The sequence below is a fragment of the Solanum dulcamara genome, chromosome 4, assembly GCF_947179165.1.
Source record: "Solanum dulcamara chromosome 4, daSolDulc1.2, whole genome shotgun sequence".
NCBI classification, from domain to species: domain Eukaryota; kingdom Viridiplantae; phylum Streptophyta; class Magnoliopsida; order Solanales; family Solanaceae; genus Solanum; species Solanum dulcamara.
The window spans coordinates 39479183-39504738 of record NC_077240.1 but is presented as its reverse complement, the minus strand read 5'-3'; the positions used below and the strand labels follow the sequence as shown (position 1 = coordinate 39504738).

The 25556-nt window shown below is 39.1% G+C and overlaps 1 non-coding gene across 1 annotated transcript; it reads left to right on the top strand.

The window, feature by feature from the left end:
• Positions 1-24770: 24770 nt before the first annotated feature.
• LOC129888141 (small nucleolar RNA R71) lies at positions 24771-24877 on the top strand. The gene has a single exon (XR_008766566.1). It is a non-coding gene; the product is annotated as a small nucleolar RNA R71 (small nucleolar RNA).
• Positions 24878-25556: the final 679 nt, after the last annotated feature.

Sequence of the window (25556 nt, the reverse complement as noted above, 5' to 3'; positions counted from 1 at the left end):
ATTGAATTATACTCACCTCTACTTCTGTGTTCCTTTTTGATGCAGATACTAGTCGGGATACCCCACGTGGCAGTTAATATTCTAGCGGATTGTGTATTCTCAGATTAGTGGTGAGGTCCCAGAATTCGGATCGTCACTAGTCTATCTTTATTTTTCAGTATTTTGTATCATTCAGAGACTTATGTTGTATCTTCAGATTCGAACCTTGTATTAGATGCTCTTTATACTTATGACACCAGGTTTTGGGATAATTTCTTCATTGTTTTTTTTCTTTTTATTTAAATTGTGGCATCACTTTCCCCTTTGGGAGTCTTGTATGCGTTTTTTTTTTTTTTTTTTTTTTTTGGAACAGACCCTACACGAGGCTCCCACCTCTCGTGCACAGTCAGGGGTTGAGCATCACCCCCAAGCCTTAACCTAAATAAACAAAGTAAAAATACATGGAGGGGGACATAAAACCTTACCTCCGCTCCTATGGTGGTTCCCAAGTTGGCTAACCTATTAAGGTCGGCTAACTCATCCCCGATACAAAAAAGAGACTAACTATAACTAGAAAGCAATAAACCTATGAGAGGAATCCTCCCGGTACAAATCGACCAAGAAAGCATAAATGAGGGAAACTCTCCCCTTCCATGAGAAAAATTAAAAGTAGCCTCCACTAGTCCTATTCAACTACGCTACGTACCAGACATAGCTACATTGAAGAAGAACAAGTATATGAAACTTCTATCTCGCATGGGATGGGAAAATTCTTTTCATCTTTGCCCTGTTTAGTCTTGTCATACCAAGTAAGTCCCAATGGAGGGTGCATCCACTTCAGGATCGACTTCAGGATCGAGTATATATCAGCTAAGGAGGATGAAATGAGATGAAGTATATTGAGTTGTTGCAACCAACAGCCTTGTAGTTGTTGTTGTTGTTGAGGAAGGCCTTGAAGAGATTTGTTGCATGCTGCAACTTGAAAGTGCAGCAGTTTTTAGTGTGGCAACTGTTAAGGAGTTGAACTGGTGCTGCCTTGCACATAGGAGGGATCCTGTGATGCTGTGTTTGTTCAGCCCATCCAGTAGAGGAGCTTCTTTTGTGCCTATATTCAAGCAAATAAACCAACAAGGGTCTCCAAAGAGTTTGTCTGAAGTATGGCTGCTGCAGTATGTGAGGAGTGTTGGATGGTGTTGATGTGGTCCTAGCCTGCCATGCTTTAGTTTCTCTTCATTTGCATCTATGGACAAGCTGTTTTTGGTGAGCCCTCTTTGTGGTGAGAGTTGTCTCCTTGGGACACCTGCACAGACACACCAAACCAGAACAACATACAAAACAAACTTGCCAGCTATTGTACCTAGTACTATTGGAGTTGCAGCTTGGGTGCAGCATTGTTGCTGCAGTAACTAGTGCAGGTGTTGAGCTGCACCTCTGTAAGCATCCTCTTGGTGCCTCCAAAGGAGACTTGATCAGCTCCTTTGAAGTTGCCTTATGTGCCTGCACATAACAAGTGCAAGGAGCTCCAGGAGCTGTGAGATTCAATGGATTTGCTGCAGGTGTTGCAGTGAATGGATTGGCTTGAGTGTAGAGTTGATGTTTTGATGAAGTCCTAGCTTGGAAGATTGCTGTCTCTATGTTAATGCCTTTTATTTGCCAAGATGCCCCATCAGATGAAGAGGTACTTTGCTTGTTGTTGCTTGTTAGGTACAACAGTAGGGGATTCCTCATTTGGATGGTGGTCAAATCCTTGGGATACCTGCTCAGACAAACAAAACCAACAAACCACACAACCAAACACATTTGCAAGCTGCTGTAACTAGTACTAGTAACTTGTAGCTGTTCCTTGTGTGCTGCAGGATGGTGGAGATGTTGATGTATGTATCTCCTTGTTGCTTCCAAAGAAGAATTGATCAACTCCTTTGAGTAAATATGTGCCTGCACATAACAAATAAAAGAGCAAAGAGCTGCAGGGGTCTTGTGGTGCATGTTTGTTGCTGCATGTATTTCAGAAGATAAATTGTCCTTGTTGTAGGGCTGTTGTATTGTTGAAGTCCTATCTTGGAAGGCTGTATTCTCTATGTTGATTCCTTTCATTTGCCAAGGTTCCCCATCAGTTGTTGTACCTGCACAAAAAACATCACAAAAAAACAAATAGCCAACCAGACAGAAAAACCAGGCTGGGTCTTGTGCATGGTTCTTGGAGATTCTATTTGATTTGATGGTTGTATCTGTGATGTCTTCTATGTATTTGTTGTCAGTGCATGTTGATGAATCAATCCAGAAACCTACAACAATACAACAAACAACCAAAGGCAAGAAAGAACTTGCACCAGCTAGCAGAAAGGAAAGGACCTCCAAAAGTGCTTTGGGGTCTGTTAGGATTTTCAACGTTGCTCGACTAACGTCTCCAATTTTCCGATTGAGTTGAAACTTCTTGAGATATCCCCAAACAGCCCTTTCTTTAGTTCTGCAAGATTTGGAGGCTTTTTGGACAAGTTGGAAAAAAGGCACCCTCTTTAGGCTTAAGGTAGCTGACTTTTTCAAGGTCGCTCGCCTAACGTCTCCAATTGTCCGTTTGTGATGAAACTTCTTGGGCCTTATCCCTATAGTATTTGCTGCAATCCTGCAAAGTTTGGAGGCCTTTGGACAGGTCCACATGGTGCAACTCACCCTGCACATGCTGCCCTGCTGAAGCTTAGATATAGATGTTGTAGTTGTAGTGTTATTGCTGTATCTTCTGAACTCCAAGATGCTGTGAGTGATTGCAACTCCTCTTGTGGATGATGTTTGTATTTGCTGAATTCCCTGCTTTACTTCTAGCATTGTGTTTTTATTTCTACTGAAGCAATAAACAAGGGAGACTCTCCCCTTACAATAGGAAATAACTAGGTGGAATAAGAAGAAGTAAAACAAATTACAGGTAAGTAGTCTATTATACATTGGGAATGAGATCAGTCAAGAGGGTAGTTTGATTCTTTTCAGAGTTTTCCTTCTGAAACTTGCCATTCCTAGCTTGTCCATCTTGATATAACCTTTTGTTTCCTGTGGTAGCTGCTGGATGTTGTAGAAGTGTTGTGTATCATTGAACCTGTGGCTGCATTTTGATAAGGTATCTGCAGGATGGTTTGCTTCTCTGAATATATGTTTACACTGAAAGAATTCCAATTGTTGGACCAGGGATTGTAACTTTATAACATATCTGTGAATGCTCCAAGGTGGCTTAAGGTCTTGTTTCAGCCACTTAGTCAATAATTGAGAATCAACTACCAATATCACTCTATTATGTCCATGTTGAATACACCAAGTGAGGCCAATAGTTGCTGCCTGCACCTCTGCTTGGTTATTAGTACCCATTCCCAATGGAGTTGCAAAGGCATATATTAAGTTACCATTGTGGTCTCTTAGTATTCCCCCTGCTCCAATTTTCCCAGGGTTGTCTAATGCACTCCCATCAGTATTCAATTTCACAATGGAAGATGGAGGTCTGATCCACATAACTTTGGTCACTCTCATGTCTTGTTGACACTGTTCTATCATAGGAACCAGTTCCTTCCAGCTCTGTGGCCACTTAATGTAGGGGAAAGCATTGTGTATCAGCATGTAAAGGTCCTTGACTATGGAGAATTTAACTCTAGTAGTACTAGATTTCTTTCCTCCATACTTACTTGCATATCTATTCTTCCATATATGCCAACATACAAAGATAGGAGTGGCCTGCAACATGAGCTTCTGAGCCTCATTACTGGACTTGGCAGTCCACCACTTCATTAGTATGCTTCTCAGTGAGCAGGACCCTTGCATTATCCCCCATGAGCTAGAGAAGTGTTGCCAAATATGCTTGGCAAATTTTCCTGAAGCAAATATGTGATCTACATTGTCCAATCCTGGCCTGTAACAACAAGAACATGCTGCTGGTACTATTCCAAATTGGACAAGTTTATCATTAGTAGGGAGTTTCTGTCTCAGAGCTCTCCATAGTAGAAAAGACACTTTGAAGGGAATGTTAGTGTGCCAAGTGCACCCATCAGTCAGGGTCTTGGCTCTTTTCTTTCTAACTAATTCCCATGCTGATTTAGAAATAAAGTTGCCATGTGAAGTCAACTTCCAGCATGCTTGATCAGCTGTGTTAGGGTGATAGTCTATCTCAGTGTCTAGTATCTGCTGCACCAGCTGAGGTGGGGCATATTTTCTGATTTTCTGCACATTCCACTCCCCATTCTCAATATATTCAGATACTCTAGTATTGTTGAGTCTAGGTAGATGGTTGTTATGATAAGCTAGGGGGCCAATACCCAACCAATCATCCCATCAGAAACTACTTGTACCTGAGTTGATGTGCCAGTGTATATGTGGCTCAATATCAATTTTATTAGCCATCATGTGCTTCCACATAATAGACTGACTTGTGTGCCATTTTTTTTATCACAGGATGAGCTCTCTGGCAGTACTTAGCCTTCAGAAATTCTCCCCATAAAGTCTTCTTAGACCTGAAGGTCCACCATTGTTTGTATTGCAAAGCTAAGCACACATCTTGTATTTTCTTCATACCAATACCCCCTTCTTCCACAGGATAGCTGAGGGTCTCCCATGATGCCTAGTGATATATCTTCTTCTCCTTGTCCCACCCCCAGAAAAAGTCAGCTATGAGGCCCCTGATCTGATTCATAGTAGTAGCAGTAGGTCTGATTGCAGATAGCAAGTGGATTGGTAGTGATTGCAGCACTGATTTCACCAATGTTGCTCTGCCTCCATAGCCCAACACTTTAGTCTGCCATCCTCTGATTTTGCTTAAAACTTTGGACACCATACTTGTATAGTAAATGATTCTCTGCCTTCCAATGTAGAGTGGACAACCTAGGTAAGTAATGGGACCATGTGTCCACTTGAAGCCTGTGATCCTGCTTATCCTATCAATAACATCTGGATTGGTATTAAGAGGAAGCATGAACTGGCTCTTGTCCTTGTTGATTAGCTGGCCTGAAGTTGTTTCATAAACCTTCAAAGTCTTGGTAATAAGAGTCATGGAGAAGTTGTTGGTAGCAGTGAAGATGATTACATCATCTACAAAGCTCAAGTGGTTCACTTGGGGGCCCCTTCTTTCCATGTGAAATCCAGTATATAGGTAGTGTTGGTTAAGATTATTCAGCATCCTGGATAGTACTTCTGCTCCTATAATGAATAAGGCAGGTGACAAGGGGTCTCCTTGCTTGAGACCTCTTGTGGAATGAAAAAATCCATGCCTTACCCCATTGATAATGACTGAATACCAGTTGTTAGACATGATCCTCCACACCATATCAATAATGACTTCTCCAAATCCCATCCTTCTCATGACCATACAAGTGAAGGACCAGGAGACCCTGTAATATGCCTTAGCCATATCCAACTTGATCACTACATTGTCCCCTACATTGGGTTTCTTAATGTTGTGAATAATTTCCTGTGCCAGCATTATATTTTCTGATATGCTCCTACCTTTAACAAATCCTGACTGATTGTCTGAAATGAGCTGAGGTAGAATAGGAGCAAGTCTGAGACAGAGTAGTTTGGATATGATCTTGCTAGTGAAATTGCTGAGGGAGATGGGCCTGTACTCTGACAGTTTGTTGGGGTGCTCAGTTTTAGGAAGTAGAACCAAACATGCATGAGATATGTACCTAGGAATACAGTGACCATTGAAGAAGTGTTGCACTAGCTTCAGCAGATCATCACTAATGATATCTCAACATGATTGAAAGAACTTGCCACTCATGCCATCTGGCCCTGCAGCTGAAGTAGGACTCATAGAAAATACTACCTCTTTTAGCTCCTCCTTTGTAGGTATGGATTGTAGTAGTTCATTCTGCTGATCAGTAACTATCTTTGGGATGCATTTAATCACATCTTCATTGATATGTTTCTCCTCAGCAGTAAAGAGTTTCTCAAAGTGTGCACAAGCTGCACTTGCAATATTGTCATCACCCTGGATAGAGTTTCCTTGTTCATCACTGATCTGATGGATGAACAACCTTCTTCTTCTCCCTCTGATGATGGCATGGAAATAATTGGTATTGGCATCTCCATCTTTGAACCATTGCAATTGAGTTTTCTATTTCAAAATAGACTGCTTTATCTTCAAATACCTGATGTACTGGGCATTTATCTGATTTAGCTTGGCTCTGTTATCCTTAGAATTGTCTTTGACGATATTCTCTTCAGCTTGTATCACCTGTTCCTCAAACTGTTTGACTGAAGCAAATATATCACCATATTGATTTCTAGACCAGTGGCTAAGGGTATTGAGACTCTTTTCAGTTTTTGATGGAAAGTCCTTATTGAATTTCCATCCACAGGTCTTTCCCAGCAAGATCTTACAGTATCAATGAAGTTTTCATTTTCAACCCAGCAGTGTAAGAACTTGAAATATTTGATAGTATGACTTTGTCTTTCAGTACATTCCAGCAGGAGAGGGCAGTGATCAGAACCTGTAGAGGCCAGGTGATTAAGAATGCTCACAGGCATGACCTCCAACCAAGCATCATTGACCATGGCCCTATCAAGTCTCTTCCATATTCTGGCATCTGTATCTCTCTTGTTGCACCATGTGAATTGTTGTCCATGAAAACCAAGATCAATGAGTCCACAAGCTTCTATGACACTAATGAAATCAAGGCTCTTCTTCATGTTGTAAGGTTGGCCCCCCATCTTCTCTTCAACATGAGTAATTACATTGAAGTCTCCAATGGTGCACCAAGGTTCTTCCATATCAGAGAATTGAAGCATCTTGTCCCATAATTCTCTTCTCATGTAGTCTTTGCATTTGGCATATACAAAGGTAATGAGATATTGTTTAGGCCAAGCTGCATGTCTGATCTTACAGGTAAGCTGTTGTTCATCCTGATCCACAAGATTGCACACACAGTCTTTGTTCTAAAATAGCCATATTTTGTTGTTGGGATTGGACATGGCATTATCCATACCTAACTGAATTCTGTAGAAGTGGAGTTGAGATTTGTTGGAGAAAGGTTCCAGCACTGCAATCATAGAGAGCTTGTGATAGTCTTTCAACCTTTGTAGTCTGTCTAAGGCTCCTTGAGTATCAATACTCCTTGCATTCCAACAGAGTGTATTGATCATCATAACTTGTGGGATTTAGACCTTGTGTTGATGTTGCTTTTGACTGCAACATTATCTGATCTGCTGATTAAGCTTTGTTTACTCCTCTTCCTTTCCTGCTTACTTTTGGAAGGTGGCTCTTTCTTCTCCTTTTCTTGCTGAGTTTCCTTCTACAATAAGGCTGCCATATTGGATCTGAATGTCTCTAATTGGTTTTCCTGTTGTTCATCCTCCCATTGGTCAGGGTCTTCCTCATCTTCAGAATGAGTGACCCTATATTCATCAGTTAAGTCTTCTGCATTGTCTTCTTTACTAAGCACCTGCCTCTCATTAGATACATCATAAATTTGCAGAGGTGTGGCATGGTCAGTAACTGTGTACTCCTCTTCAAAACCATCTGATATGGTTTTCTGACTAAGTTTACTCTGTTCTGCAGACTGCATCTGGATTACTGCTTGTTCTGGTATGAGGACATAGTTCTCACTTGTTTGCTCTAATTGTCTCTCCTGGATAAGTTTCTTGTTAATAGCATCCCTTTTCTTCTTGCTTAGAGATAATGTGGCCTTGTTATTGAGTGTCTGAGAATGTATACTGTTGTTTGTTATACTGATATTAGGAGTTTGATCCTTTCCCATATTTGGTTCAGCAGCCTGCACCTCAGTTTGTTGCCTCTGACCCTTATTGGCCTGAATATTAGCCACCTTACCCTGTATTGTATCATTAGGCTTGTTCCTTCTGATCTCATCTTCTTGTTGGGTATCAATTTGTTGTTCTTGTACCCTGGACCTGCTAGTATTTGGATGAGTGGTTGCATTGGCTTTATAGTCTTTCCTAGGGTCAACCAACAGAGGTTCCCTCCCCCTGGTATCCCCTTCCTGCATGTTAGTAATTTTCTCCTGACTTGCCCCTTCCTCAACCCCACAGACTTCTTCAGCCAGCACAATAAAATTGTTTAACACATTTAAATTATTGGGGGAGCCATGGGGGTGTGGGATTGGTAAGTCAATACCTGTGCTTTTGACATTGTTGCCTTCAACAGTATTCAAGCCAGAACTTGGTTCTTCTCTGGCAGCAATATTTTGATCTTTTTCATTGTCTGCAGGTCTGCTAGTTCCAACCTGCTGAGTGGGATTATGGGAAGTGGAATGTACTGTTTTTTGGAGAATGGGGGGTTGAATCTGGACTCCAGATTCAACATTACAAGTTTGGGCATTACAACTATTAACTTTGGAGTTATTAGGCATACCTGACTATTGCTGGTTTCTTTCATCATTGCTGTTGGTGCCATTGTGTTGGTGAGGTACTGAACCTTCCCCTTTTGACCTGTATACTTGTGTTTTTTGCTGCTGTGTTTGATGTTGTTGGTGTTGCCCATCTTTCTTGCCTCTTCTCCTTTGGATTTGCCACCCTGTATGCTCTTGATTTCTTTTTTCAGTTTCAGCCCTGTTAGTGTTTTGTTGTTCCTTAATGTGTTGGTCTTCTTGGTGCTGAGTTTCCTTGTGCTGATCAGTAGCAGGTTGCAGAGCCTTTCTCTTATCAGTGATGATCCTGTCTGTGTTCCTGACCTCCTCTTCTTGATCATTCTTTTTCTTATTCTCCTCATCTCTTTTTTTAACAGTACAAACTTGTAAGGTGTGACCCTGATGCTTGCAGTAAGGACAGTAGTCTGGCATTCCCTCATATTGAATGGATTGCCACCTGCCATCTCCATTTTCATCTTCATCAAAGCCCATCCAGATGTGCTGGGGTCTTTGTTTAGTTAGATCAATTTGGATTTTGACTTTGGCCACACTACCCCTAGTTTTTTTGTATGTGGCCAAGTCCAAGAACAAAACCTTGCCAATAGGGGATAGTAAAGGGGTTACTACTTTAAGCCTATAGCAATGCCATGGTAGCTCAGGTAATATAGCCCAAATAGGGACCAGATGGGTTTCTTCTTCTGGCTTGAAGGTGGGAGTCCATAATTGAAGTCTCATCAGCTGCCCATTGATATGCATTTTCCCTTTGGACCATACAGTAGAATGGTCATATTCATTGTCCAAGTCTATGTAGATGTGTCTAGAGTTAAAGTGAGTAAGTTTCACTCCTCCTCTAAGTTCAGTTTGAATGATGAATTCCTTTCTGATGATTTCCATCTTAGGCATGGTGTTGGTGAATTTGCCAATTAGTGTATACCTACAGTCAGTGGCTAGATTCACCATGAAGTCTTCTTTTGTAAACACCACAGCAGGGTATCCCTGTTTTGTTGTGATTTTTGGAGGAGTAATATCAATATCATCAGCTTTCATAGCCTCCTGTGCTCTCAACTTGGTAGCTAAAGTGTGGGGGATGACAGGGTTAGGAGGGGCCAGGTTAGGATTTGTGTGGCTAGGCGGCTTGTTTCTAATGTTAGCCCAGGCTTGAGGTATCACATGATTAATAGGATTAGGGACAGTTAGGTTGGTTCTATTAACTTGGGTTCTAGTGGGATCAATTCTACCAGCCTTGGTTTTCACAGGTTCAAAGTTGTTGGAAACTACCAAAGGTTGGTTATTGCGAATGTAGGGAGTATGTTTGGCTTGGTTATGAGACTGCTGTTGGACAGTATCCTGGTGTTCTTGAACTTGGCCCTTGCCCTTTAACTTAGTTATATCAGCAGCAGCTGTTTGAGTACTAGGTGGTTGATCATTTATATCAACTTTAGCCATGTTCAGCTCAACACAATCTTGAATATTATCCAATTCTATATGTTGCAGCACAAAGTTGTTATGAATAATATCATGAGTATTATGAGTAGTCAAGTTAAGAGACTTACCTGTTGCTCCTTGTGCAGACAGTCTGAAATTCTGGAAGCTGTGGTCACTTCCTGTAGCCTTGTGACCTGTAATCGAATTATTTCTCACATGTTCCTGATTATGTTCATCATTTGTAGTTTGAGAGACAAGTCCATGCTGTTGAGCCTTGTCCTGAGGCAGGTTCACTTCCTCATCTGCAGCACAGTATTCTTCCCTCCTTTGGTCGTCTTGACGACTTTTCGAATTTGAGCTTTTTGGGGAAGTTTCACTATAACCTGGATATTTTGTTGGGATTGTAACACCAATATGAACATTTTGGTCTGTTTGTTGATGCAATTGATTCAGTAGAACTCCGGCAAGCCCACTTTGACAGTCGTCTTGACGACTTTTCGAATTTGAGCTTTTTGGTTGTAATTCGAGGCATTCAGTATGGCTGAGAGTCCTCTCCACATTGTTGCCTACCTGTTGACATTGATTGTGCCTCCATTGGATCTCCGGAGCTCCGGCGACTCCATGATTGTCAGGGTTGGAAGGTAAATTCGAAGCTCCTGGTGTTGATTCGAAATGGCACTCCGGTCCTGGAAGATGTACCTCGACATACGGAGCATTTTGGCATTCAATTTGATCAATTTGGGTTACCGTAGTTCCGACGACACCATTGTTGTCAGCGGTTGACTGGAAATTCGAAGCTGCTGGTAATGATTCGAACTGAAGCTTGGTGCTTGAGTGGTGCTCCTCATCATGCTGAACAACTTGGCATTGTTTTTGTTCCATTTGGGACGCCGGAGCTCCGGCGAATACCACTCTCTCTTCGCCAGAGATGGTTTCTCCGGTGAACGTTGTTCCTATAGCTGCTTTAGGTGTTTGCGAACAAACCCCAGATGGTACAATGGATCGAATCTCGCCGGAGTTGGTTCAAATTTGAGGGCGCACCAGCGAAGGTGCTGCGGCTGTTCTTTCAAATTGCGCCTCTTCATTGTGCACACTGATATCAATTTTTTCTTCTGAAATTTGGACTGTATGTTGTCCTGATGAGGATTCATTTCCTCCAATTTCTTTTAGTTGAATCAATCCATGACTTTGAAGATTATTGATTTTTTGAAATTTTTTTAGTTCCTCGGTAGTGACACAAATCAAACCAGCTTCACTTGAAATTGCAGTCTTTTTTTGCAGATTCAGAGTGTCATTAGCTGCCGATGTTTGTTGATCTATATTCGGTGGCCACGGGAGCTTCACCGGCGGCGGTGAAGCCATTTAGAACTGACCGGAGATGAACAGTGTGAGATAGAGAAGGAGGAGATGACCGTTAGAGATGAGAGAATTTTTTTATATCAGATATTTTTAGGGTTACACATCAGATTAGGTTTTGAGATGTGTGCCATCATGACCTCAGTTTTTGGGTCGTGACAATGAGTCATTCCTATGGCTCGTCACTTCTTCTATGAATCATAGAACCTAGTCATAGAGTTGGCTGATCCAAAATTTAATGAGGGGTAGTTTGATATTTTTTTCTATATTCTAATAATGTATGTGGACGCTTTTAAGGACTAAATTCATTAAGAATTGTGTCCTAAATATCCTAAAACTTTTTTATTCCCTCATTATTTTCCCAAACAAATTCTAGATTTCTCTCCCAAGGTTCCTCAGGAGGTCATCAAGCTTTGGTTAGTGTTTCTTAAAGATCATGTCTCCTTTCTCAAATTCAAGTACAATTTCTAATAAGGTATGTGTGGATTGATTCATAGGTCCCTTCCACCATGGATTCCAAGGTTTAATTCAAAAATCTCATGAAATCTCACTACTTCTAAACTTCCAATTTTTATGAATTCTGTTAGGCTGTTTCAATTTCATTTTGAATCATTATTAATGATCATTATAAATATGTTTTTACATAAATTACATGATTTCAAGTTGAATTATGAATGTCCATGCATGAAGCTAATTTCTATGATGAATGTGAATTATGAATATGGGGTTCAATATTTTCAAGGTATTCTCATGATTTTCTATCACATTGATTATGTATATGCGTTTTAATCTAAATTCAAGTATGAATTATGATCATGAATTATAAAGTATGTTTAAGATATGAATTTAATGCAAGTTATCAAGATAGGTGACTTAGAACCCAATGTGGTAACCTAGGACCTAATGATATCAATTATGCAAGTATGATTTTTAATGATGAAAGGCCAATTTTCATATTGCAATTATGTTATGAATTTAGATAATCTTATGATTTTCAAACCTATGATCATGTGTATGATATATGTTCATTATGATTTCTATGCTATGTATGTATTACATGGGATTTGACTTAGCACCGAGTGGATTTGAGGTAGGGGACCTACCAAAAGCCTTAGTAGCAGCCTTAAGTATTTTAAAATTCGTGCCACCATAGGTTATCTTATGGCTTAGATAGTGGATCCAGATATAGCGTATGTACATGACCTGCTTAGCAGGGTAGAGTCTATCTTGGCAAATATATTCCCTTTTTCTTCATTGTATGGGGAGACAATGAGATTCCATGTTATAGGTCGCATAGTATTATTTTCGATTATGGTTCCTATCCTACATATGTATATGATTATAATGTTATCTTATAATTTTCAACTACGTCTCTTAAATGCCTTGATCTTTATTACTTTTCTCATGGTTTTACTTATTCTCTTTATCATGTATATTCTTGATCATGACACCTTATGATTTATATTGCATGTCATGCCCACATATTTATTATATTCAAACATACTAATGCATATTGTTGCCTATATTATCTCCTAATGTAGGGATTGAGGTTATCAACCGAGACCCCGTTAGTAGCGACGAGCGAGAGCGGATTGGGGGTTTGAAGAAAAACAAACACGAAGCTTCATTTCGGATCATACCTATACACATGGCTAGTTGAGTTCCTACAACAAATTCATGGTGAGTCCTCATCCATCTAGGGTGGTTTATGAGTTGTTTCATCTTTCAAAGACATTTATTTCCTTTATTTTGAGGATAACCTAGGGACATGTCTTGGTCTATGTCCATGTTCATGATTAGAGTCATTAGTTGGACAAATGCTTGAGTATATGTTGTCAAGCTATATTCTTTATTTATGATTCATTATTTAGACTCTCCTATGATATTTTTGTATTATCTTTACCTTATGTATGCTTATGATGTGTCAAGAGGCTTGGTTAGTGCCCTTTGGGCTTCAATCACCATATTACGACTATGTCCTAGGTCGGGTCGTGAGAAACTTGGTATTAAACCACAAGGTTTAAGATGTCCTAGGATGTCCAACATGTTGTGTTAAGTAGAGTCTTATTCGTGATTGTGAAGAGTGCCACATCTATGAATAAAAATCTATAAGGCATTTTAGAAATCTTCACTTCTTTCATGATCTATGTCGTGCGATAGAGTATATTCTAAGACTTCCTTTCCCTAAAGGTTTTCCTTTGTGATTTTCAGAAAAATACCTCCAAACTGTTGCCATGAGGGAACAATGCTAATAAAGTCCAAGATCCTCTGGCTCTTCAAGGCAATGTCCCTTTGACCAAGCAAGTGACACATGCAGAGTTCTGGACCACCTTTACCATACTAACTCAAGTAGTAGCCAACCAAAGGGTTGTGACTCCTCCTAATGTTCCTATTTCATCTTCCAGGGTGAGGGACTTTGCACGAATGAACCCTCCTGAGTTCCATGGTTTGAAAGATGATGAGGAGCCCCAATAGTTCATTGATAAGGTCTAAAAAATAGTGACTATCATGGGGGTGACTTCGGAGGAGAAAGTGGAGTTGGTGGCTTACCAACTCAAGGGTGTTGCTTATATTTTGTACACTCAATGAAAGTTGGAAAGGGTAGATAAAGTTCCTATTGAATGGTAAGCCTTTAAAATTGCTTTCCTTGATCGCTTTTTCCTTCTTGTGCTAAGGGAAGCTAAAGTGTTGGAGTAACCTTCGACAAGGCAATATGGGAATGAGAGACTATGACCTCAAGTTTACTAAGCTATCCAAGTTTGCTCCTTCATTAGTTACCGATCCACGTGCTCAAATAAGTCAATTCATATCAAGGGTATCTGATTTGGTTGGTAAGGAATATCATACTGCTATGCTGGTTAAGGAAATATATATATCTTGACTTATGACTTACCAAACAAATTGAAGAAGAAAAGATTAAGGAGATGAGAATGAGGTATTCTAAAGAGGGCCCGATATGAAGGTGAATTCTTCAATTGTAGGAGCGGTGGTAGTAGTAGTAGTAGCTCTCAATAAGGCCAAGGTTCGGGGAAGAAGTTTGCTAAGGGTATAGTTCCATACCTAAAGTTCAAAGAGGGGGAGGTATGATTTTCCTAAATGTACAAAGTGTGGAAAGAATTATAGAGGGAAATGCTTGAATAGAATAGGTGCTTGCTATTGATGTGGCAAGATAGGCCATAAGAAATCCGAGTGCCCTCATGTTGCCAACAAAGGTAGATAAGGCCGTCCTCACGGAGGCCAAGTGAAATAAGGCACCCAAGCTCAACCTAAGGCTGGCCAATGCAACTATCGATTCTATGCTCTTCATGCTAGGCAAGATATGGATGAGACTCCCGATGTGGTCACATGTATGTTACTTGTCTTTGAATTTGATATTTATGCATTGCTTGATTAGGGTGCCAACTTGTGTTTTTTTACTCCTTACCTTTCTATGAGATTTGATGTATGACTTGAGGTGCTATTAGAACCCTTATGATTTATACTCCCATTGGTGAGTCGGTATTAGCCAAGAGAGTTTTTATAGAAATTGTCCTATCTCAGTCTTGCACAAAGTTATTCCATGTGATCTTGTTGAACTTGACATGAATGATTTTATCATCATTCTTGGTATGGATTGGTTACATGCCGCTTATGCATTTATATATTGTAGAACTGTGTGGTTAAGGTTCACTTTCTTAATGAGCCTATTCTTAAATGGAAGGGTAACGATTCAGTGATTAAGGGTCGATTCATGTCTTGTTTTAAGGCCCAAAAAATGATTTCTAAAGTGTGCATTTATCATATTGTGCGAGTTAGGGATGTTAATTTCAAAACTTGTACTTTGAGTTGGTCCCTATAGTTAACGAATTTCCCGATGTGTTTCCTGATAACTTGCTCGGTATTCCCCCCGAAAGGGAAATTGACTTTAGCATAGATATCCTTTCTGATACTCAACCTATTTCTATTCCTCCTTACCATTTGGCTCCGGTAGAACTTTAGGACTTGAAAAGGCAATTAAAGGATTTGTTGGATAACAGTTTTATAAGGCCAAGTATTTGACCATGATGTACTCCCATGTTGTTTGATTGGAAGAAGGATGGGTCGCTCTGAATGTGTATAGACTACCAGAAATTAAATAAGGTCACCATAAAGAACAAGTATCCTATTCCAAGGATAGATGACTCTTTTGACCAATTACAAGTAGCAAGTTACTTCTCAAAGATTGATCTTCATTCTGGTTATCATCAATTAAGGATAAGAGAGTGTGATATTCCCAAGATGGCGTTTCGAACAAGGTATGGTCATTTTGAATTTATGGTAATATCATTTGGTTTGACTAATGTTCCCTCTATCTTTATGGATTTGATGAATCGTATTTTCAAGAAATACTTGGACATGTTTGTAGTGGTGTTCATTGACGACATCTTGATTTATTATCAAAATTAGGAAGATCATATGAGTCACTTGAAAATTGTGTTGCAAACATTGAGAGAGAAGAAATTATTTGCCAAGTTTAGTAAGTGTGAATTTTGGCTAAGGAAAGTTGCATTTCTTGGCCATGTGGTATCTGGTAATGGGATTAAGGTTGATCCAAAGAAAATGGAGGCGGTAAAGAATTGGCCAAGACCATTATCTCCTTTGGACATTAGAAGCTTTTTGGGCTTGGACAGATACTATAGAAGGTTTGTTGAAGGATTTTTGTGTATTGCTTTGCCTTTAACTAAGTTCACTAAAAAGGTTAAATTTCAATGGTCGGAAGAATATGAGAAGAGTTTCCAGGTATTGAAGGATCATCTTAAGTTGACTCTTATTTTGACATTGTCTGAAGGTTTGGATAGGTTTGCTGTTTATTGTGATTCCTCACATGTTGGGTTGGGTTGTGTTTTGATGCAATATGGTAAGGTTATAACCTATGTGTTATACCCTGCACTTTTTTACATGGAAATATTTGTTTGGTTCCCTAAAAGTTGCCATATGATCCATGTTATCCATGACGTTACCAAATGATCCAAAGAAGGGGAGGATGTAATACCCCATATTTTTCATAGACTAGTTCTATATGAGTAGTGATGGTTGGAAATAGGTTTGGAAGGATTTGAAAGGAGTTGGAGGCCAAATAATGAGTCGTGGTAATCGACCTACTTACTTAAGCTACCAGTTTGGATGTTTTGCATAATTAAGCTACTTGAGTACATGTCAAGCTTAAATAGCAAGGATCACGCAAGTTATTAAGATGAGACTAGATTATGAACCTACGAAAAAGAGTAAGTAGATGATGCACCTACTTGGAATGAGTAGGTGATGCACCTACTGAAGTAGACCCTACCAAGAAACGTGGCAGCAGTTGGTTGGTGCATGGATGAGGTGGACACATATAGGAGATGGACACGTACCACCCTTGGGGGATGGACATGTGTAGGGGATGAAAACATGTCACACTTAAGGACTTGACACATGTAGGGGATGAAAACATGTCCCCCTTAGGGGATGGACACATGTCAACCCCATATGGATAGCATATATAGTCTTAGTAATGACTAAGAGCTTTTCCTTAGTTCATTATTTTTCTTAATTTAGAGAAAAATAGAGAAAGAGAGGGTGAGAGCTTCTACCATGGATTCAACAAATAAGTTTCTAAATTGTGATCCCTAAATTAATTCTCTAAGGTAATTTTGACTCATTGGAAGGTGATTAGCAACGCGGGATTCATTGTTAGGGCAACAAGGAGGTTCAATGTGAACCTGCAACTTTCAGCAAGTTTAAGAAGACCACTTATTAAGGTAAGGTTTGATCCCCTTTTCACACATTCTAGTGAGGATTTAAACATGTTGTGGATGTGTAAATATGGACTGGAAATATGAAATTATACACGTTACTGTTGAAGGGTGCTGAAAACCATATAGGGGCTGTTTTGAAGTAAAAAAGATGAGTCAATTTTAACTAACGTCGTGATTATTGTTGTTATATGAGGATGAAAGAATTAAATGAAATTGAAATGGAAAAACCCCATGATTAAGTATTGGTGTTGAAACGGGCAGAATTGGAATTTGCATAAATTAAATTGGGTTGATTGTTGTTTTGCTATTATGGTTATAGATTATGTGTTAAAAGTAAAGGAAATTGTATATGTTAATGTTGAATTTGCATTTGAGCTGTGTTGAGGGACTGCTTTGGTATGTTTTTATTCTTGTTGAGCTCGGAGGATTAATAGTAGCTAAAGTTACACATTTTGTTGCATGTTGGCCGAGCTGTTGTGTTAAAGGGTAATGATCAAATGTTATGTGTGGGCTGATTCAGAATAGCATGCGGGCTGTCCGGCGTGTTTTCGAGTATTGGATCGAATAGCCTCGATATGATATAGTACATGAACATGTGGGTATTGATGTTGGCTTAATTTATACAAAGTTGATTTGAATATAAGGAAAACATCGCCTAATTTTCTAGAAAGGAGTTACTAACGTTAGAATACGTTTTGGATCTTCACGTATTTTAAGCATAGTTCTTGACATCTTAATATAAGTTGAGATGCTTTGGGAAGCGTATACGTGTCGTGTGACGAATAAGCGCTAAAGGTATGTCAAGCTATCTCTCTTTTTTTGGCATGTCTTAGACATAAGTGATATAAGATATGAACTTTGGAGGTAATTCTATTCATAAGCTCCGAGTATGATTCATGACTCTTATTCACTTCTTGACGGTAAAACTCTTAAAGTAGTTGAGCTATTGCCCTCAAGCCTTCTATATGTTGAATAGTAAATGGATGTATAATCTTCTATTCCTAAGGACTCTACGATGACAAATGTCTTTCATTTCATAAGCTGTTTCGCATTATCTTGATACATGTCTATGATTCCTGAGGCCCCAGTTGATATGGTCCATAGTGACATTCAAAGGGTATTTAATATGATTATCACCTTTAATACTCAAGTGCAAGTTTATTCTACTTATTCTATTGAGTCTCAAATGATGATTTAATTTGCATATGGTTACTCACAACTCTGCTCATGCATGTTGTTATTACTTCTTTCACCGAGTTTTGGGTCGGGTATGTTATCGTGCACAGCTTCACTACATCTTCACCGAGTCCCTTACTAGAGGGCCGGGTATGGAATAATATATGTATATGATGATATGATGATGCAATGATATGGTTATGGCACCGAGTCCTATAATGGATCGGGTACGGTATAAGTGTACACTACTCTATTCACTAAGTCCTTTGCTAGAGGGCCAAGTATGGTATATATATACATATGATGATATAATGATATAATTGTAACACCGAGTCCCAAAATAGGTCGGGTATAGTATATGATGATGATATGCATGACTTCATTTCATAAGATGCAGGTACAGTGATTTATTAATTATTATACTTGTCTCCTGACCCCTTATTTCATATGTAATCTCCTTTGTGATATTTTATGCTTTATATACTCAGTACATATTTTGTGTTAACCCTCTCTCTTTGGGAGGCTGCATTTCATGCCCGTAAGTACAGATATGCATTTCGGGGATCCGCCAGCTTAGGATTTTCCACTCAGCTATGTTGGAGTTCTCCATTCTATCAGAGCCTATATTTTTGGTATTGATCTTTTTGATGTATATATTCATTTATTCAGGGGTACGATGGGGGCCCTGTCCCACCATATGATACAATTGACACTCTTAGAGGTCTATAGACATATATGTGTAGGTTATGAGTAAGTTTTGTTCAGTTGCATCTATGTGATATGCTGTGAATATTAATATAAAATAATAGCCTTGTCGGCTTGCGTGTCCTTTCATGATATGATTAGTAGTGACTCCTCAGGAGATAAATGATAGGGATATATTTATATGAAGATGTTATGACCCACTAGAGTTCTTATGTAAGTTATCATATTGTTCGTAGGTACACACATGGGTGTCCAGGTAGGACCCCAGTCATGGTCTACGGGGTTGGGTCATGACACTATGCTTCTAGGCAACTCAAGGTGCATGAAAGAAACTATCCAACCTATGATCTTGAACTTGCAGCGATTGTGTTTGCATAGAAAATATGGAATTATTACCTTTATGGGGTGCATGTTGATGTGTTTACCGACTATAAAATCTTGCAATATGTGTTTAGCCAAAGGGACTTGAACCTTAGGCAAAGGAGATGGCTTGAACTTCTAAAGGATTATGACATGAGTGTATTGTACAATTTTTATGAATTGTGTTGGGCTGTTTAAATTTCATTTCTAATCATTATTAATGATCATTAGAAGTATGTTTCTTCATAAATTATAGTAATTCGGGTTGAATTATGAATGCCCATGCATGAAGCTAATTTCTATGATGAATTATGTGAATTATAAATATGGGTTCAATGTTTTTAAGGTATTCTCATGATTTTCAATAACATTGCTTATGTATATGAGTTTTACTCTAAATTCAAGTATGAATTATGATCATGAATTATAAAGTATGTTTAAGATATGAATTTAATGCAAGTTATTAAGATAGGTGACTTAGGACCCTATATGGTGACCTAGGACCTAATGATATGAATTATGCAAGTATGATTTGTAATGATTAAAGGCCAATTCTCACATTGCTATTATGTTATGAATTGAGATACTCTTATGATTTTCAAACCTATGATCATGTCTATGATATATTTTCATTATGATTTCTATGCTATGCATGTATTACGTGGGATTTGACTTAGCATCGAGTGGACTTGAGGTAGGGGACCTACCAAAAGCCTTAGTAGCAGCCTTAAGTATTTTAAACTTCGTGCCACCGTAGGTTATCTTATGGCTTAGATAGTGGATCCAGATATAGCGTATGTACATGACCCGCTTAGCAGGGTAGAGTCTATCTTGGCAAATAGACTCCCCTTTTCTTCATTGTATGGGGAGACAACGGGATTCAATCATCTAGCACCTCATGAGTTGCCTCCCATGTAGTACCTGATTTAATGTCGCAGCATGACTCATCTTCTTTATTGATCATTCTCAAGCTCGATTTCCTCCTACTCATGGTCCATATCCTTTTAAAAGTAGTCCTTCACTCTATCTCCATTCACCACAAATGTGGTTGTTTTTGCTGTGTTCCATAATTCCACAGCTCCATGCAGTGATATTTGTACTACCTCAAAGGGTATGCTCTACTTAGATCTCAGCTTACCTAGAAAAAGATGCAAATAAGAGTTAAAGAGAAGTACCTTTTGTCTCGGCTCAAATGTGTAAGCAACAATTTTCTTATCATGCCATCTTTTTGTCTTCTTTTTATATAGTTTAGCATTTTCATACGCATGGAGCCTAAATTCCTCCAACTAATATAGCTGATCCATATGCTTCCTTCCTGACAGTTTTAGATCTAGATTTAATTTTTTTTATAGCCTAATAGGCTTGATTCTCTAACTCAACTGGCAGGTGACATGCTTTTCCAAATACCATATGGTATGACAAGGTTCCAATGGGTATCTTGTACATAGTCTGGTAGGCCCAAAGTGCTTCATCCAGCTTGATAAACCAATGCTTCCTAGTGGCATTCACAGTCTTCTGGAGGATTTGCTTTACCTCTCGATTAAATACTTTGACCTACCCACTTATTTTGGCGTGATAGGCTATTGTCACCTTGTGCTTGCCACCAAACTTAGCTAATAGGTTCTTTATAGTTCGAATAATGAATTGCTTACCACCATCCCTAATGATGGCTCTTCAAGTTTCAAAGCTTGTGAAGATGTGCTTCTTGATAAATCAACCAAACCCTTTTGAATCATTGGTTGGGAAGGCGATGGATTCAACCCATTTAGACACATAGTCTATTGCCACCAGGTTGTATTGGTTTCCATATAAAGGTGGGAAGGGACACATGAAATCCATACTCCATACACCAAAGACCTTTACCTCTAAGATGTTATTTAATGGCATTTTATGCCTTATTGATATCATGCCCATCCTTTGATATTAGTCGCAGTTCCTGACAAAACCTACACCATCTTTATATAATATGGGCCAAAAGAAACCAGATTATAGTACCTCGTGAGTAGTGTACTCCCCTCCATGATGCCCTTTGTAAGGAGATGAATGGCAACTTTGTAGCACTTGTGGCACCTCAGTCTCAGGCATATACCTTCTAATCATTCTGTTAGCACCCTGTTTGAACGGGTAAGGTTTATCCCGTACATAGAACTTTTCCTCATTCATCAAAATCTTCTTTTGTTGGGAGGTGGCTTCTGGGGGAAAGACTCCACTAATTATGTAGTTGACGATATCAGCATACCATGGTAGCTCAGTCACTTCCAAAGCTAGCAGTTGCTCATCTGGAAACTTCTCTTTATCTACATCTATTCACTCACATGCGATGAGTCCTCCATTCTGGATAAATGATCTACCATTTGATTTTTGCATACTTTTTGATCCTTGATTTCTATATTAAACTCTTATAATATAACGATCCATCTGTTTAGCCTTCGCTTGTCATCCTTCTTGCTGAATAAGTACTTGAGAGGTGCATGGTCAGGTTTAAATAATAACCTTTGTACCTAGCAGGTATGAGCGGAATTTGTCAAATGCATAGACTAGTGCAAGCATCTTCTTTTTCTAACAGTGTAGTTTTCTTGGGCAGAATCAATAGTTTTACTGGCGTAGTAGATGAAGTGAAAGATCTTCTCCTTTCTTTGCCCTAGAAAATCTCTTATTGCTATATCACTAGCATCGCACATGAGCTCAAAGGGTAACTTCCAGTCAAGAGCGATCAAGATTGGTTCTTCAATTAGCCTCATCTTTAGGAGCTCGAAATCCTGCAACACTTTCCATCATACAAAAAAATTCACCTTTATTTCTAGTAAGCTCCACATGGGCCTGGCAATCTTTGAAAAATCTTTGATAAACCTCCTATAAAAACTAGCATGCCCCAAGAAGTTTAGGACATCCTTAATGAAAATTGGAGGTTATAGGCTTTCAATCACTTTAATTTTTGCTTTATCCACCTCTAGACCATCTTTAGACACTTGATGACCCAATACAATCCCCTCTTTACTAGGAAGTGACATTTTTCCTAGTTTAGGACAAGGTTTGTTTCCTCACATCTTGTTAATACTTTGTCCAAGTTGTTCAAACAAAGACCAAAAGACTCCCCAAAGACTAAAAAGTCCTTAATAAAGGTTTCTACAAAATCCTCTACCATATCATGGAAGAGAGCCATCATACATCTCTGGAAGGTGGCAGGAGCATTGCATAGTCTAAATGGAATACACTTGAAGGCATATGTTCCATAAGGACATGTAAAAGTAGTATTTTCCTGGTCCTCCAATGCAATGGTGATTTGTTTATAGCCTGGATACCCATCCAGGAAAAGTAGTACTCTTGTCCAGCAACTTATCTAACATCTGATCAATGAATGGCACTGGGTCGTGGTATTTTCTTGTGGAATCATTCAAAATTATATAGTCCATGCATATGCACCATCCAGTGACTGTTTTGGTGGGGATTATGTCATTTTTTTCATTCGTCACTACAGGTATCCCATCCTTCTTGGGTATACATTGGACTAGATTACCCACTTACTATCTGATTTAGGGTATATAATTCCTACATCTAGCTACTTGATTATCTCTTTTCTCACCACATCCTTCATGACAGGGTTTAATCTTCATTGTGGTTGCATACTTAACTTATGCCCTTTTTCCATGAAGATCCTATGCATGCACAAAGCTGGGCTAATACCATTTAGATCATCCACCTACTATTTTATTGCCTTTTTGTGCCTTTTAAGAGCCTTAAGGGTTATTGTGACCCATACTTTCGACAGAGAAAAATAGAGAATTATAGGTAATGTATCATTGGTACCAAGTAAAGTATACCTGAGATGAGCTGGAAATGGCTTCAACTCCAAGTTAAGAGCTTCTTCTAAATATGGTTTGGGTAAAGGACCCAGTACTTTGTCTAATGGTTCTACATTCTTCTTTCACATACTCACGTTTAAAATGTATAACGTGCTGGCTAGCTCCATCGCTTCAATGTCACCTTGAATATCTTGACCTACTACACTCTATCTAGGAGGTCTTTAACTAATACATACTGAGCTGCCACTTACTCATCAATTACAGTTATGGCAGATAACTCTGCATAAACTGGGGACAGTTTCAACGCTTGATATACATTAAATACCTCGACCTTGTCATGCACTCTCATGGTTCATATACCTGCTGCTACATCAATTAATTATCCACATATTATTAAGAATGGTCATCTCAGGATGAAAGGGACCTCAGGGTTAGGCTAAACATCTAGAACAACAAAATCCACAAGAAAATTAGGGATCCCACTTGGACTAACACATCCTCAATGATACCATCTAGCCTAGCCACAGAACGACAGCCAAAAATGGTAGTCGGTTTAGGTTTTCCAGGCCCAATTTCTTAAGCATAGATTTGGGCATCAAGTTTATACTTGCACCCAAATCATAGAGACCTCTCGCATTGCTGCAGTTACCAATGGTTACTTATACTATGAAACTCTCTGGATCTTTCTGCTTGTCTAAGAGCTTGAATTTGTTCATAATTCTAGAACTACACTCTTCAGTGAGTGCTACTGTCTTATATTCTTCTAACTTGCTCTTGTTGGCCACTATGTCTTTGACATACTTAGCATATTTTGGAATACCCTGCAAATATTTTGGAATACCCTGCAAAACATCAATTAAAGGTAAGTTAATTTGTACCTATTTCAACATGTTTATGAACTTCTCAAAACACTCTTCCTCCTTCTTCTTTTTGAACTTTTGTGGAAATGGAGGAGGTGGATTTTCTTTTGGTTTGTGGTTAGCTCTTGGAGAGCTAGATTCAGCTGCTTTAATAGTTGTTTCTTTATCTTTACCCTCAGTAACTTTGCTCTGTGTCTAACTCAATAAATGAGCCACTACTGTGGGTACTCATATCATTTACCTATTTGGGATTTAGGTCAGTGTTACCTAGCATACCACCTTGCTGGTGAGAGTTTTGAGCATTGGCTAACTGTCCAACCTGCTTCTCTAAGTTCTAAGTTGTGATCCGATATTGACTAACCATAGCAGCTAACTTATCTTAGTCAGCCAATAGTTTTTTAAACATGTCTTTCACACTCATATTTCCTAAACTTCCTTCTTGTTGGCTACCCTAGCTTTATTGATTATAGTGTTATCCTCTTCCTTGCGGCCTATATTGAGCTTGCCTTTAGTGCTGATTTTATTTATTTCTACCCTAAGAAGTTTGGATGGTTCCTCCAACTTAGGTTGTAAGTGTTGCAATAGTTTTGCTGGCCTCCACCCCTTTATGCATTACCTACAAAATTGTCCAATGCTCCACAATATTCTAACATGTGATTACTGCTACCACATACCTCACACCATGGTGTATGCTGTTTCACTATATTTACTAGAGCCTATTTTTACCCCAATGCTAAGTTGTTGAAGTGTGTAGACATCATGTTCTGTATTGGTACAATCTTAGCAGTTAAGGCTGTCATAGTATCAACTTCAAACATACCTGTCTGTTTTTGGACTACAGGTTTAGAGCTCCTTCCATTCCACTCAGGATTTCCCTAAGATATACGATTGAGTAGGGCATAGAGTTCAACATTGGTTTTATCCAAAGCCTATCCACCTGCAGTAAAGTCAAGAAGAATTTCGGTGTTGGGATCCAACCCTTGAATAAAGGTATGGACCAACACTTCATTAGATTGATGATGGTGAGGACCAAAAATAAGTAAAGATTTAAACCTATCCTAGGCTTGGTACAAATTCTCTCCAGCTTTCTGTTTAAAACTCAAGATTTCACTCCTTAGCTTAGCTGTCTTCCCTAATGGGAGATATCTAATAGAAACTTACGGGCTAAATCATCCCAAGTGGTGATTAAGTTTGGTGGCTCCTATCTTCAGCCACTTCTTTGCTTCCCCCAACAAACAAAATGGAAACAAAGTTAGTCATACATAGTCCAGTGACATTCTAGTTAGTGTATAGGTGTCATTGATCTCCAAGAAATTCTGCAAGTGAACTTGTGGGTCCTCATGTGGTAATCCAGTGAATTGCCCATTAGTGTGCAAGATTTGCACCATATTCTGCTTTATTTTGAATCTACCTCCAGTAGGCGGTTTCTAGATGATGTTGGTAACACTTATAGTTTGAGGTATTGCCATACCTCTAACACTTCTCGCTGCCATATTTGCAGGGGCCTCTACAATCACTTCTTGATTATTCTCTAGATTGACTTGTGGTATGGAATATTGAGTAGCCACTCTCTTCCTCCTTTGTTGATATAAGAATCTCTCGGGCTTATCTTGCAGCTATATAAAATATCTCCACACCTTTACAGTGTGCCAGTTTAAGGATACCTGTAAGGAATCACAGCTAAGATCAAGTTGTTAACACTAGCACAAATAACTATGAAACTTTAAAAATAAACAATTGCCAAATTTAAAGTCCCCAACAACGGCACCAAAAACTTGTTGCTACCAAAGTACACCAAGT